A 16313-nucleotide genomic window follows, 5' to 3' on the forward strand; every position below is an offset into this window, starting at 1 on the left:
CTTGTGATTACTTTCAATCACTTCTAAGAGACAATGCTTATTGTTGGAACACAATTAAGCAACAGCATGGAATGAGAGCTAAAACCAAAGTGAGACTAAACACAATACAGATAAACTCTTTGTCTCTAGCGTGCTAGACTTTTGAACAGCGTTAGATGTGGTTAATTGAAACCATTTTTGCATAGGGCCTCCAAAACAAACCAGGTTTTTATCTCTCTAGCTATGAGGTTATAACTTTCTTTGGTGCTTTCTCATCTTCCCAACTCCATGGAAAAGATATCAGAGACATCTTCTGTGGCAGAACCCTCCCCTAATGAATAAAGATTTCAGGGGAGCAATCACTGGGCGAGGAGTAGGCGGGACTTCCGGATCAGAGAGGGGAAAAGATGAGGCAGGACTTGCTTTAGGACAAGGAGAGCTTAGAGGACAAAATGTAGCTAACAAAAGGCCCTTGTTTAGATGGTGGATCCGCCAGGATTCGCCACCAGAGGAGTTATATTTAATATAACATACAAAATTAGGATGCTAGTTGCTGTGCCCAACAATTGTGTTACGTATTGCTTCTAAACTGTTTGTGTGGTGTTTTCCGTCAGAAAGGCGACTCAGTTGGATTCCAGAGAAAAAAGTATGGTGGCAAAGCGTGGATTTGGGAGAAGTGCAAACCAGCTATGACTGTGAATTTGGATGCATGGGACTGGCATGGCGGTGACCCATCATGGAAACTTAAAGTGGAGAGATTTCGGAGCTCAGGTCAAAGAGTCTGCCGAGATTAGAACAGGCTAGGCTCACTGACCTGCCCGCCACCAGCCTTAACATGTTGACTTTTTTATTATTTCACACAACAGTCTTCTCCTACCTGTCACTTGAGAGCCCTCTGCTTCTCTCAGCCACTACGTCCTCAGAATTCTATTTATCTCTAACAGTTTATCTTTCTCTCTGCTAATGGGCACAGACTATTTTTGTCTCATTCCGCAATCCAAGTTGACAACAATATTTGTGATAAACACAATCAATATTATATTTCAATGGCATATTCTAGAGTAATTTATTCGAGATTAATAATAAAAACACTTGCCACAATCAAAGAAAAAGCCCTATTCTTTCCCACTCTTTGGAGTATTTATTTTACTGGTTTGTCCTGTTTTGCTATCTTCCTTCAGGAGAACACAAAATCCCTGAACCCATGTACTGGTGTGCTGCCCCATGCTCTGGTCTCCTGGAGCCTCAACTTATAGCCATCTTCACAACCCTTGCTCTTAGGCTCTTCATGCTCTGGTCACCTGCTTACTGCTATTCAAGTTGAGCATATTGAAAGTAAAATTTGGATAATTACCTACCAAAGTAATATATGTCCATTTTATAAGTAGAAAAATGAGGAAAATAGAAGTTAGCCACATCTGTCAAGCATTTTACCAACTGAATGTCACAGAGGAGAATTGGTTCTGCCTGTATCCCTTGTACTCTGCTTTCTAACTTTGAGGACTATGTCTTGATGTTGTGCCAACCACCTGGCAGCATAATTAATTCTTTGAGAAAGAAAAGCTGGGATAGAACTTTGATGGCATTACCCACTCATCGAAGGAGCCCAAGGCCATACAGCCCCAAGGCTCGTTGATGACCACACAATCAAATGTACTTATGGTTTGAACATTTATTATATTTTCTAATACTACATCTCAATAACCGATACATCCAGACAAAACAAGACTTGTTAGAATGCAATGCTATGCACGTATAGAGGAACCACAAAGTGAACATCACAACACATATAGATAATTTAATACAATGTTATACTTTTTTTTTTTTTTTTTTTTTTTTTACCAATTCAACATTTTGTTGTTCATTGTCATAGCCGTAGGACTTAATAAAGTACCTAGCACATAGTGGGTTCTTTTTTTTTTTTTTTTTTTTTTTTTTTTATTAACTTGAGTATTTCTTATATACATTTCGAGTGTTATTCCCTTTCCCGGTTTCCGGGCAGACATCCCCCTCCCCCCTCCCCTTCCTTATGGGTGTTTCCCTCCCAACCCTCCCCCCATTGCCGCCCTCCCCCCATAGACTCGTTCACTGGGGGTTCAGTCTTAGCAGGACCCAGGGCTTCCCCTTCCACTGGTGCTCTTACTAGGATATTCATTGCTACCTATGGGGTCAGAGTCCAGGGTCAGTCCATGTATAGTCTTTAGGTAGTGGCTTAGTCCCTGGAAGCTCTGATTGCTTGGTATTGTTGTACTTTTGGGGTCTCGAGCCCCTTCAAGCTCTTCCAGTTCTTTCTCTGATTCCTTCAATAGGGGACCTATTCTCAGTTCAGTGGTTTGCTGCTGGCATTCACCTCTGTATTTGCTGTATTCTGGCTGTGTCTCTCAGGAGAGATCTACATCCGGCTCCTGTCGGTCTGCACTTCTTTGCTTCATCCATCTTGTCTAATTGGGTGGCTGTATATGTATGGGCCACATGTGGGGCAGGCTCTGAATGGGTGTTCCTTCAGTCTCTGTTTTAATCTTTGCCTCTCCCTTCCCTGCCAAGGGTATTCTTTTTCCTCATTTAAAGAAGGAGTGAAGCATTCACATTTTGATCATCCGTTTTGAGTTTCGTTTGTTCTAGGGATCTAGGGTAATTCAAGCATTTGGGCTAATAGCCACTTATCAATGAGTGCATACCATGTATGTCTTTCTGTGAGTGGGTTAGCTCACTCAGGATGATATTTTCCAGTTCCAACCATTTGCCTACGAATTTCATAAACTCGTTGTTTTTGATAGCTGAGTAATATTCCATTGTGTAGATGTACCACATTTTCTGTATCCATTCCTCTGTTGAAGGGCATCTGGGTTCTTTCCAGTTTCTGGCTATTATAAATAAGGCTGCGATGAACATAGTGGAGCACGTGTCTCTTTTATATGTTGAGGCATCTTTTGGGTATATGCCCAAGAGAGGTATAGCTGGATCCTCAGGCAGTTCAATGTCCAATTTTCTGAGGAACCTCCAGACTGATTTCCAGAATGGTTTTACCAGTCTGCAATCCCACCAACAATGGAGGAGTGTTCCTCTTTCTCCACATCCTCGCCAGCATCTGCTGTCACCTGAGTTTTTGATCTTAGCCATTCTCACTGGTGTGAGGTGAAATCTCAGGGTTGTTTTGATTTGCATTTCCCTTATGACTAAAGATGTTGAACATTTCTTTAGGTGTTTCTCGGCCATTCGGCATTCCTCAGCTGTGAATTCTTTGTTTAGCTCTGAATCCCATTTTTTAATAGGGTTATTTGTTTCCCTGCGGTCTAACTTCTTGAGTTCTTTGTATATTTTGGATATAAGGCCTCTATCTGTTGTAGGATTGGTAAAGATCTTTTCCCAATCTGTTGGTTGCCGTTTTGTCCTAACCACAGTGTCCTTTGCCTTACAGAAGCTTTGCAGTTTTATGAGATCCCATTTGTCGATTCTTGATCTTAGAGTGTAAGCCATTGGTGTTTTGTTCAGGAAATTTTTTCCAGTGCCCATGTGTTCCAGATGCTTCCCTAGTTTTTCTTCTATTAGTTTGAGTGTGTCTGGTTTGATGTGGAGGTCCTTGATCCACTTGGACTTAAGCTTTGTACAGGGTGATAAGCATGGATCGATCTGCATTCTTCTACATGTTGCCCTCCAGTTGAACCAGCACCATTTGCTGAAAATGCTATCTTTTTTCCATTGGATGGTTTTGGCTCCTTTGTCAAAAATCAAGTGACCATAGGTGTGTGGGTTCATTTCTGGGTCTTCAATTCTATTCCATTGGTCTATCTGTCTGTCTCTGTACCAATACCATGCAGTTTTTATCACTATTGCTCTGTAATACTGATTGAGTTCAGGGAGAGTGATTCCCCCTGAAGTCCTTTTATTGTTGAGGATAGCTTTAGCTATCCTGGGTTTTTTGTTATTCCAGATGAATTTGCAAATTGTTCTGTCTAACTCTTTGAAGAATTGGATTGGTATTTTGATGGGGATTGCATTGAATCTGTAGATTGCTTTTGGTAAAATGGCCATTTTTACTATATTAATCCTGCCAATCCATGAGCATGGGAGATCTTTCCATCTTCTGAGGTCTTCTTCAATTTCTTTCCTCAGTGTCTTGAAGTTCTTATTGTACAGATCTTTTACTTGCTTGGTTAAAGTCACACCGAGGTACTTTATATTATTTGGGTCTATTATGAAGGGTGTCGTTTCCCTAATTTCTTTCTCGGCTTGTTTCTCTTTTGTATAGAGGAAGGCAACTGATTTATTTGAGTTAATTTTATACCCAGCCACTTTGCTGAAGTTGTTTATCAGCTTTAGTAGTTCTCTGGTGGAACTTTTGGGATCACTTAAATATACTATCATGTCATCTGCAAATAGTGATATTTTGACCTCTTCTTTTCCGATCTGTATCCCCTTGATCTCCTTTTGTTGTCTGATTGCTCTGGCTAGAACTTCAAGAACTATATTGAATAAGTAGGGAGAGAGTGGGCAGCCTTGTCTAGTCCCTGATTTTAGTGGGATTGCTTCAAGTTTCTCTCCATTTAGTTTAATGTTAGCAACTGGTTTGCTGTATATGGCTTTTACTATGTTTAGGTATGGGCCTTGAATTCCTATTCTTTCCAGGACTTTTATCATGAAGGGGTGTTGAATTTTGTCAAATGCTTTCTCAGCATCTAATGAAATGATCATGTGGTTCTGTTCTTTCAGTTTGTTTATATAATGGATCACGTTGATGGTTTTCCGTATATTAAACCATCCCTGCATGCCTGGGATGAAGCCTACTTGATCATGGTGGATGATTGTTTTGATGTGCTCTTGAATTCGGTTTGCCAGAATTTTATTGAGTATTTTTGTGTCGATATTCATAAGGGAAATTGGTCTGAAGTTCTCTTTCTTTGTTGTGTCTTTGTGTGGTTTAGGTATAAGAGTAATTGTGGCTTCGTAGAAGGAATTCGGTAGTGCTCCATCTGTTTCAATTTTGTGGAACAGTTTGGATAATATTGGTATGAGGTCTTCTATGAAGGTTTGATAGAATTCTGCACTAAACCCGTCTGGACCTGGGCTCTTTTTGGTTGGGAGACCTTTAATGACTGCTTCTATTTCCTTAGGAGTTATGGGGTTGTTTAACTGGTTTATCTGTTCCTGATTTAACTTCGATACCTGGTATCTGTCTAGGAAATTGTCCATTTCCTGAAGATTTTCAAATTTTGTTGAATATAGGTTTTTATAGTAAGATCTGATGATTTTTTGAATTTCCTCTGAATCTGTAGTTATGTCTCCCTTTTCATTTCTGATTTTGTTAATTTGGACGCACTCTCTGTGTCCTCTCGTTAGTCTGGCTAAGGGTTTATCTATCTTGTTGATTTTCTCAAAGAACCAACTTTTGGTTCTGTTGATTCTTTCTATGGTCCTTTTTGTTTCTACTTGGTTGATTTCAGCTCTGAGTTTGATTATTTCCTGCCTTCTACTCCTCCTGGGTGTATTTGCTTCTTTTTGTTCTAGAGCTTTTAGGTGTGCTGTCAAGCTGCTGACATATGCTCTTTCCTGTTTCTTTCTGCAGGCACTCAGCGCTATGAGTTTTCCTCTTAGCACAGCTTTCATTGTGTCCCATAAGTTTGAGTATGTTGTATCTTCATTTTCATTAAATTCTAAAAAGTTTTTAATTTCTTTCTTTATTTCTTCCTTGACCAGGTTATCATTGAGTAGAGCATTGTTCAATTTCTACGTATATGTGGGCATTCTTCCCTTATTGTTATTGAAGACCAGTTTTAGGCCGTGGTGGTCCGATAGCACGCATGGGATTATTTCTATCTTTCTGTACCTGTTGAGGCCCGTTTTTTGACCAATTATATGGTCAATTTTGGAGAAAGTACCATGAGGAGCTGAGAAGAAGGTATATCCTTTTGCTTTAGGATAGAATGTTCTATAAATATCCGTTAAGTCCATTTGGCTCATGACTTCTCTTAGTCTGTCGACATCACTGTTTAATTTCTGTTTCCATGATCTGTCCATTGATGAGAGTGGGGTGTTGAAATCTCCCACTATTATTGTGTGAGGTGCAATGTGTGTTTTGAGCTTTAGTAAGGTTTCTTTTACATATGTAGGTGCCCTTGTATTTGGGGCATAGATATTTAGGATTGAGAGTTCATCTTGGTGGATTTTTCCTTTGATGAATATGAAGTGTCCTTCCTTATCTTTTTTGATGACTTTTAGTTGGAAATTGATTTTATTTGATATTAGAATGGCTACTCCAGCTTGCTTCTTCTGACCATTTGCTTGGAAAGTTGTTTTCCAGCCTTTCACTCTGAGGTAGTGTCTGTCTTTGTCTCTGAGGTGTGTTTCCTGTAGGCAGCAGAATGCAGGGTCCTCGTTGCGTATCCAGTTTGTTAATCTATGTCTTTTTATTGGGGAGTTGAGGCCATTGATATTGAGAGATATTAAGGAATAGTGATTATTGTTTCCCTTTATATTCATATTTGGATGTGAGGTTATGTTTGTGTGCTTTCATTCTCTTTGTTTTGTTGCCAAGACGATTAGTTTCTTGCTTCTTCTAGGGTATAGCTTGCCTCCTTATGTTGGGCTTTACCATTTATTATCCTTTGTAGTGCTGGATTTGTAGAAAGATATTGTGTAAATTTGGTTTTGTCATGGAATATCTTGGTTTCTCCATCAATGTTAATTGAGAGTTTTGCTGGATACAGTAACCTGGGCTGGCATTTGTGTTCTCTTAGGGTCTGTATGACATCAGTCCAGGATCTTCTGGCCTTCATAGTTTCTGGCGAGAAGTCTGGTGTGATTCTGATAGGTCTCCCTTTATATGTTACTTGACCTTTTTCCCTTACTGCTTTTAATATTCTTTCTTTATTTTGTGCGTTTGTTGTTTTGACAATTATGTGACGGGAGGTGTTTCTTTTCTGGTCCAATCTATTTGGAGTTCTGTAGGCTTCTTGTATGCCTATGGGTATCTCTTTTTTTAGGTTAGGGAAGTTTTCTTCTATGATTTTGTTGAAGATATTTACTGGTCCTTTGAGCTGGGAGTCTTCACTCTCTTCTATACCTATTATCCTTAGGTTTGATCTTCTCATTGAGTCCTGGATTTCCTGTATGTTTTGGACCAGTAGCTTTTTCCGCTTTACATTATCTTTGACAGTTGAGTCAATGATTTCTATGGAATCTTCTGCTCCTGAGATTCTCTCTTCCATCTCTTGTATTCTGTTGGTGAAGCTTGTATCTACAGCTCCTTGTCTCTTCTTTTGGTTTTCTATATCCAGGGTTGTTTCCATGTGTTCTTTCTTGATTGCTTCTATTTCCATTTTTAATTCCTTCAACTGTTTGATTGTGTTTTCCTGGAATTCTTTCAGGGATTTTTGCGATTCCTCTCTGTAGGCTTTTACTTGTTTATTAATGTTTTCCTGTGCTTCCCTAAGTGTGTTCATGTCTTTCTTGAAGTCCTCCAGCATCATGATCAAATATGATTTTGAAACTAGATCTTGCTTTTCTGGTGTGTTTGGATATTCCGTGTTTGCTTTGGTGGGAGAATTGGGCTCTGATGATGCCATGTAGTCTTGGTTTCTGTTGCTTGGGTTCCTGCGCTTGCCTCTCGCCATCAGATTATCTCTAGTGTTACTTTGTTCTGCTATTTCTGACAGTGGCTAGACTGTCCTATAAGCCTGTGTGTCAGGAGTGCTGTAGACCTGTTTTCCTCTCTTTCAGTCAGTTATGGGGACAGAGTGTTCTGCTTTCGGGCGTGTAGTTTTTCCTCTCTACAGGTCTTCAGCTGTTCCTGTGGGCCTGTGTCTTGAGTTCACCAGGCAGGTCACTTGCAGCAGAAAATTTGGTCTTACCTGTGGTCCTGAGGCTCAAGTTCGCTCATGGGGTGCTGCCCACGGGCTCTCTGCAGCGGCAGCAATCAGGAAGACCTGTGCCGCCCCTTCCGGGAGCTTCAGTGCACCAGGGTTCCAGATGGTCTTTGGCTTTTTCCTCTGGCGTCCGAGATGTGTGTGCAGGGAGCAGTCTCTTCTGGTTTCCCAGGCTTGTCTGCCTCTCTGAAGGTTTAGCTCTCCCTCCCACGGGATTTGGGTGCAGAGAACTGTTTATCCGGTCTGTTTCTTTCAGGTTCCGGTGGTGTCTCAGGCGCAGGGGTCCTGCCGCTCCTGGGCCCTCCCCCACAGGAGCCCAGAGGCCTTATACAGTTTCCTCTTGGGCCAGGGATGTGGGCAGGGGTGAGCAGTGTTGGTGGTCTCTTCCGCTCTGCAGCCTCAGGAGTGCCCACCTGACCAGGCGGTTGGGTCTCTCTCTCACCGGGTCTGGGAGCAGAGAGCTGCTGCGGGCCGGGATCCGCGGGTCATGTTATACTTTTAAAGTGGGAAAACTACTAACTCATTAAGTACTTAATTCCTGTAAGTTTCCCTGAATTAGCTGATATGTCTTGGTAGAAGAATATTACTTAGTATTTCTAATTAAAATAAAACAAAAATCTACCTTCTCTGACTTATAATCCTTTTCAAGTGTGTATGCCTTTGAGAGCTGTATAATTCATTTTGCTGCCAGTGTTTCCTTCTTGCTCCTCTAACTTCCTTCCATTTATTACTCAATTATGTCAGATCAAGCAGTCTGGGATTTGAGGAGACACTACCTAGTGGGTAAGAATGTGATCTCTTTATCGACCTACTGTTCTTCAGGTCAGCTTCTATCTCTGTCAATACAAATCTGGTTTTGAAGATGATAACAAGTTATTGAATTTTCTAAGAGTGGAATGGATTGCCTCAAAGCCTGGAGAAGTAGGCAACAAAATAGCTTGCTATAAATGGACTCTACTAAATCCCACTTATCCTATTTGTTCCAAATGGTTGATGTCATGGTATGTTAGCTGACCCTCAGGTTACAAATGAAAACCAGGAGAGTTGGGCTGTCACTGAGGTAGTGACCCTGGGTTTGGTCTGGGTAGTAAGCATGACACTGAGTGGAGGGAACGAAGAGGTTCTGATGTGTATGATGGCAGGGCAGGGTAGGGAGATGTAGCCACCATGTGTCAACTCTATCACTACTTTTGTTTGTTTGCAGGCTCTGACTGGCTAGGAACTGAGGGGCAGTGTGGTAGGTGGCTTTCATGATCTTCATGAAACTTTTTTTTGGAAAACAGGGTTAGTTAGAATAGTAATTCAAATCACAATATCTTCAAGACATGGAAAACACACCTTAAAGTGTGATATACAAATGTTCTAGTTTTTGTTGGGCTCAGTTAGTAAGTCTGTGAGTAAGTGTGAACACCCTAATGTCCATGCATACATGAGGCTCTGTGCCTCAACCAGCATAGCTTTGGGATGTTCAAAGCCTCAATGATGCACACTAATAAAATTAATGTGAAAATTACATCGGAAGACTTAATGCCCTTTAGTTGAGCAATGAAAGTCTTTGACTTCATGGATATTTCTTAATGCAACTGATCATTAAGGCCTGGCTCAACTGATCATTTTCTCTGATCTTGGCAGAATTTAGCCAGGTCTGTAAGCACTATTAAGGCAACAATAGTGATTCAAAATTCCTTCAAGGATTGATATTTAGAGTTAGGAAAACAATAATTCTTAATTCTTGGATCAAGTGCAAAATAAACTTCAGAGGAAAGAAAACAGTTTTCTGAAAATATTCTTTCCTTTTCACTGGACGAGCTTGGCAGTCTCTTCTGTCAGCAGCTATGCCTGGGAGGCGATCTTATTTGTCCATGTTTGCAGTTATTTAAGATCCCTACGAGTCATGACTTGTATACCTAGCTTTTATTCAAAAGAAACTCTCAAAACAAAACAAGTAAGAAAGTTTAGTCCTGGGAACAACACAAAGAACATTCTTAAGTGTGTTCCAGACCTCATTGGCTCTCTTTATAAGCATGCATACAACCGAAGTGTATTTTTGTGGCTTCTAGGTAATTCTCATAATTGAAAACATACCATCTAAAAGATCAACAGGCCCACACATGTAGAAGAACCCAATTAGTCCTCTTCAATTGACTGCCTCGTGGAATCACTGTTTCCTCTCACAAGGAGGCCAATATGCCTTATCGTGTGGTGAAAGGCTGACCTGGCAGATCTCAGTACTTTAGTGTGCTTGGCACTGCCAAGCTCTGGAGGTCTGGCAGAGGGGTGATATTCTGGCTACCCTACCCAGTGCTCCATTAATCATTCAGAAAATCTAAAATGAAGTGGAAAGCTCTCTGAGCATTAGAACTGTTGGTCCCCATCCTCGACTTTTGACTCAACTCTATATGTTAAATGTATTTGTGGATTCTTCCATCCAGGTGACATTAAGAAATCCTGACCTAAGTAGTTGTGGCTTAAATCCTCTTCACTAAATTTTACAAAATACAGTCGTCTAAGTGAGATCTGTGTATATGTACATCGTGATTTTACCAGAGAAGATGATCTTCTCTGCACTACATCCAGTGATAGACTGACAACTACTGCTACTTCTGCTTCTGGTGAAAGAGCTTGAAATCAGTGGGTCAAGTAGTCATGGAGCAAAACTGGATGTAAGGTTGAGGAAGCACAGCTATACTGCAGCATATAAGGATGAGGGGGAGCATGAGGGTGGGTGGGACCTATCCTAGATTCTCAGCATCCTACACATCTTGAAAGACCCCCTCCCAGAAAGGAAATTGTACAAGCCCAAGGCCCTCAACTATAGAAGTAAAAAGTAAGTTTTTAGATATGTGGGACAAGCTGACCCATCATTTAGACGAAACAGACCAGAAAAAAAAAAACAAAATACAGAAACCAGACTAAATTATGGGCACTGCTCCATGGGCCACCTGACAAGAAAAAAAAAAAAGTCCCTGACCCCCCGGAAGCCCTGACCACCATGTACTTTTTGCTAACTCACTGTTATGATTATAGCCAAAATAGATAACATACACGTATGTTTCATTTACTCCACCAATCACATCCCTGTAACTATACATCTGCTTCTGTAAGCCTGCTTCTGCTCCCCAAAATACTATAAAAAGCCCACCCTGGCTCTGTTAGGTGCGCCAGTCTTCCGAATTGACTGGGACGCCCACAGATACCTGTGTATCCTGATCAATAAAAATCCTCTTACAGATTACAGCCTGGACTCGGACTGGTCATTGGGCTCGAGGATCTCCCTCCTGAAGAAAGATTCTCTCTGAGAGTCTTACATTATGGGGGCTCGTCCGGGATCGGAGATCCTCTGCCTAGAGACTACCGACCACCCACCGGGAGGTAAGCTGGCCAGCATTTGTCTTGTCCTGTCTTGTCTTGCTTTGTGACTTGTTCTGTAAATGCTTAGTTACTTGGCTTGGGTTTAGACCGTTTGTATTTGGGCGGGCCAGAGAAGGAGCTGACGAGCTCGGACTTCTCCCCCGCAGCCCTGGAAGACGTTCCAAGGGTGTTTAGAGCCCGGTTTTTCGGGGCTCAGCCTGTATCGGAAGGATACGTGGTTTTGGGTTGGAGGAGAGAGGAGAGAGCGGGATCCACTGAAGGATCCGGACCCTCGTCGCCTCTGTCTAAATTTTTGGTTTCAGTTTGACACCGAAGCCGCGCAGTGCGTCTGTCTGTCTGACTGTTGGAATTGTTTGTCTTCTTTGTGTCCTAATTTTCTTTGAACACCTGTGGAAATTGGTTATAGGATTCTTTGTCTTGGTCTTGTTTGTCTGGGTTGTTTTCTGTGGTATTGTCCAGTGTCTTTTTGACTTTTGTTTCGTTTTTGGACTTTGGATAGACAACTGTGTTTAAAATCTTGGACTGATGACTGTGTTTGAAATCATGAAACTGTTTGCTTTGTTTGTCAAGGAGTTTTACTTGGTCCTCTTGGTGCTTAACTTGGAAATAATTTGCTTGAAAAAAATTGTTTTCTGCCGGGGAGTTTTATCTTTCTCTCTTGAGCCTCCTCCCCAAGGAGAGATGCCCCTCCCTTTGCTCCCCTTGTCCAGTCTAGCTGCTGTTAACAGTTGTGTATGAAGAACTCCAGGTTAGTGAGTGACCCTGTCTAAAGAAGATATTAACAAGAGCCTAAAGGGACAACACAGAGTAGAAAAATATAGGGGCTGAGTGTGACAAGCATGCAGGCCTGCTAGCAAGCTACAGGCTGCGCGTGGGCAGTGGTGCAGCTCTGGCCAAGTCAGCGTAAGAGGAGTTTCAAGGTGATGAGGCCGGCTGGGGTTGACGCTTTGACAACAAAAAGATAGATATAGAGTTAGTGGTTGTTTTATGAGACTTTTGGCCCTGAAAAAAAAAATAATTCCAGTTGCTGCCTTCAGTGACCAGACCTTCAACACTTGCTCACAGAAGGAGAGTGTTCATTAGCGAAGTTCTTTAAGGGAGCCTGCCTTATCTGCTGGCCCTATTCCAAGAGAGGAGTTGATCTCCAACATTAAGTAACCTTCCCTGTTAGTCATCATTGACATGGAGAGTGCCTTTGATCCTATCCCCACAGCAGCCAGTTCCTGCCCCTGTGGTCAAAATGCCCCAGGTTGGGGGACAGAGAAGCCCCTGAGATAGTTTCGGAGAGAATCTGCAACAAACTGTGAAGAACTTTGTTTTGCCAGTCAAAATTTAGAATTCAGGCTTTGGCTGTGGCCAAGGTCAGGATTAATGTTTTCTTTTCCATGGGCCTTTAGCCCACTGAGACAGTTTGGTAAAGGGCTGCTACTGAGGTCCTGAAAGTCCCAGGTGAATAGGTGTACAATTCTTTTGTCAGCCACTTGGCATCTAACACCCAGGTCCTAACCATCTCTCCATCCTTTTGTTATTAGTTCTTAAGTCCAGAGAGATGGTCGGTAACAGATCAGCTCCCTCTGCTTGCCGTTCTGTTTCATTTTTACAACGGCCTTTTTGTCCCCAAAAGTCCTCCTGGCTTAGCTGTGTGACTAAATGCTATTTGTCCTCTTCAGTGGACCTCTATTCTCTAGATTCTCTTCTTGTTTTCTCACCATCCCACTTGAGATGCTTGTTAGTAACTGTTACAGGTCTTCTTTACCACCGAGGAAAGACAGAATCCTACTAGAGGCCAGAAAGAATGTTCCAGACATGGATAGAAGACCCTCACTCCTGACTGTTGACTTGAATACCCCTGAAGGTAGGGAGTGCTCCAGGTCTACCGCCAGGCTCCAAGGGTGGGTCTCTGAGGGGCTGGAAAATGCCCCACCAATCTGGCTAAGATAAAGAAAAGATATAAAGAGAAAAAGTTACAGAAATTTAAAGGGTTAAGCTAAGTTGCTGAGAGTTAGTGTAAGTTACAGAGAAAATAAAGTTGATAAGAGAGAGACTGAAGAAGAAAAAGAAAAAAAAAGGTAAAAAGAACAGGAAGCTAAAAAAGAAAAGAGACAAAAAAAAAAAAAGCTAGAGAGCTAAAGAGAGATAAAAGACAGGAGAAAAATATATACTGGCCACAGTAGTTAGAGAACCTAGGAAGACAGTACCTGGCAACAGAAGAGAATTCCTAGCTAAAGATCAGTGTGCCTATCGCAAGGAAAAAGGACACTGGGTCAGGGACTGCCCCAGGAAGAACAAGAGGGGCCTCTCCAGCAGCCCGGAAGGCAAGCCTCTTGGTCCTAGAGTGCTGGCTATGCGCTAAGATAGAAGGGAAGCCTGCCCAGTTGTTTTGTGAATACGGGGGCCTAACACTCTGTGCTCCTACGCCCAAATGGGCTAGTGTCCAGAAAAAGACCTTGAGTACAGGGGACTACCGGCAACAAATGATATTCATGGACTACCCGAAGAACGGTGGACCTTGGCGTGGGCCGGGTATCCCACTTGTTCCTTGTGATTCCAGACTGCCCCTACGAGTCTAAACCCTGCAACCCTGCTCCCGGACCCTGACCTAGACACCCCCCTTCATGACTGTCAACAGGAGCTCACTAAAGAGTGGCATAAAGATCGGACTGATCAGCCAACAGAGGGGGTAGATGCCATCTGGTTCATAGATGGGAGCAGCTTCTTAGAAAAAAAAAAAAAGATGGGCTGTGCCACAGTGGTAGATAAAAACAGAATCATATGGGCTCAGGCCCTACCAGAAGACACTTCTACTCAGAGGGTAGAGCTCGCTCCCCTCACCAAAGCCCTTGGGCTGAGAAGGAGACTTAACATCTATGTGGACAGCACGTATGCCTTTGCTACAGCCCATCAGCAGAGGGGCCTGCTGACATCTGAGGGCAAGAAAAAAAAAAAAGAGATTCTGGCTCTGTTAAGGGCCCTACATGACCCAGCCAGATCGAGGAAGAGACTCTGGTACACCTCAACGAGAAAGATCCTGCTACAATTTTTACAGGCAGAGGCCATGGTAAAACAAATACATCAATGGACTCACTTAGGGGTAAGCAAACTCATCCAGACGTTTTCAAAAACTAAATATTATGTCACAGGTCTCAAGTATCTCATGGAACAGATAGTGCACTGATGTATACCATGCCAAAAGGTAACTGTTTTCAGGAAAGTTGACTCTGGTAGGAGGCTCCGTGGGGAACGGCCTGGATCCTACTGAGAAGTGGACTTCACAGAGATAAAACCAGGAAAATATGGTTATAAATGTCTCCTAGTGTTTATAGATATCTTTTCAGGAATAGATAGAAGCTTTCCTCACCAAACGAGAGACGGCCTCTACAATCATCAAGAAGATACTAGAAGAAATCTTCCCCCGATTTAAAATGCCCAAGGTAATCTGGTCAGACAATGGCCCTACTTTCGTTGCCAAGGTAAGCCAGGGTGTGGCCAAGTATTTAGAGGTCGATTAGAAATTACATTGTATTTACAGACCTCAAAGTTCAGGACAGGTAGAATAAATAAATAAAATTTTAAAAGAGACACTGACCAAATTGACCGTGGAGACTGGCACAGACTGGGTGACACTCCTTCCCTCTTGCTCTCTTCAGAGCAAAAAATATCCCTTCCAGATTCAGCCTTATCCCCTTTGAGATCTTATATGGGGCCTCAGCTCCCCTGACTGTATTAGATGATGTTACTAAACCAACATGTCATAGTAATAATGATTTATATGCCAGGCTAAAAGACCTACAGGTGATACAGAAAGAAATCTGCTCACAGCCGACAGCAGCCTATGCCCCGGAGACCCCTGAGACATGTCATCAGTTCCAGGTTAGAGACTGCAGCTACACTGAGCCCAGACACTCGAGCCTCGCTGGAAAGGACCGTACCTGGTGCTGCTGATCACCCTGACAGCCGTCAATTCTCAGCCCTCACCAGCAGCGTACTAGCTGTTGGGGCTGAGAGCTGGGACCTAGAGGGACACTCAGATCTTCAAAAAGCTCCCTAGACTTACACATCAGATAAGTGGATACATCAGAGACGTGACTGGGAGGTTGCTATAATGCTTACTTAAAGAGTGTGCTTTAGAAACAAAAATTTCATGTTTGCCTGTTTGCCCTGGGTTCCCTCAAAATAGATATAGAGATAGGCTTGATTTTTATTGCAAATGGTGTAACATTACATATGTTAGTACTCCTAACACTTCTTGGGACTGTGCCTCAGGGATCACAACCTATATAAGTTTAGAAGTTCTAAAAGACCTTGATTTATAGGTTCAGATAGTGTCCAGATTAGAATCCTGATGCTAAAGACTTAATAAGACACAAAAGAGAGTTAAAAATTATTTAAGGCTATCTAGGTGCTACAAGGACAACACAAGGACATCTGCTGTTGCCCTATAATGCAAGGCTTATAGAAAATTCAAAACTGCCATTGACTCAGATATAAAAAGAATAAAAAAAGACTTTTTAGCTGACCTCTAAGAACACCTAACCTCCCTCTCAGAGGTAGTCCTTCAAAATAAGAGAAGATTAGATCTGATATTCCTTAAAGAAGGAGTCTGTGTGCTACACTAAAAAAAGAATGTTGTTTCTATACAGATCAGACAGGAATAATAAGAGATACAGACTTTCAGTCATTCAAACTTTTGTGCTGAGACAACAGTATCAGATGGTGAAACAACAAGAAACAGAGGTACCTTAACCAAGTTGAGTGGAAGATTCCACTCAAGGACAAAAAGAAAATGGGGGAATGAAAGACCCCCTCCCAGAAAGGAAATTGTACAAGCCCAAGGCCCTCAACTATAGAAGTAAAAAGTAAGTTTTTAGATATGTGGGACAAGCTGACCCATCATTTAGACGAAACAGACCAGAAAAAAAAAAAACAAAATACAGAAACCAGACTAAATTATGGGCACTGCTCCATGGGCCACCTGACAAGAAAAAAAAAAAGTCCCTGACCCCCCGGAAGCCCTGACCACCATGTACTTTTTGCTAACTCACTGTTATGATTATAGCCAAAATAGATAACATACACGTATGTTTCATTTACTCCACCAAT

At 42.1% G+C, this 16313-nt stretch overlaps 1 protein-coding gene across 1 annotated transcript in view; it reads left to right on the plus strand.

Annotated features, from left to right (window-relative positions):
- Positions 1 to 12463, plus strand: part of LOC134481882 (uncharacterized) — a 65586-nt gene extending 53123 nt beyond the window's left edge. The window contains exon 4 of the mRNA XM_087584618.1: positions 11073 to 12463. The gene's annotated coding sequence lies outside the window, so the exon portion shown is untranslated. The remainder of the gene's footprint in view (positions 1 to 11072) is intronic.
- The last annotated feature ends 3850 nt before the right edge of the window (positions 12464 to 16313 follow it).

This window comes from Rattus norvegicus, chromosome 14, assembly GCF_021556685.1.
Source record: "Rattus norvegicus strain SHRSP/BbbUtx chromosome 14, alternate assembly SHRSP_T2T, whole genome shotgun sequence".
Classification (NCBI taxonomy): Eukaryota; Metazoa; Chordata; class Mammalia; order Rodentia; family Muridae; genus Rattus; species Rattus norvegicus.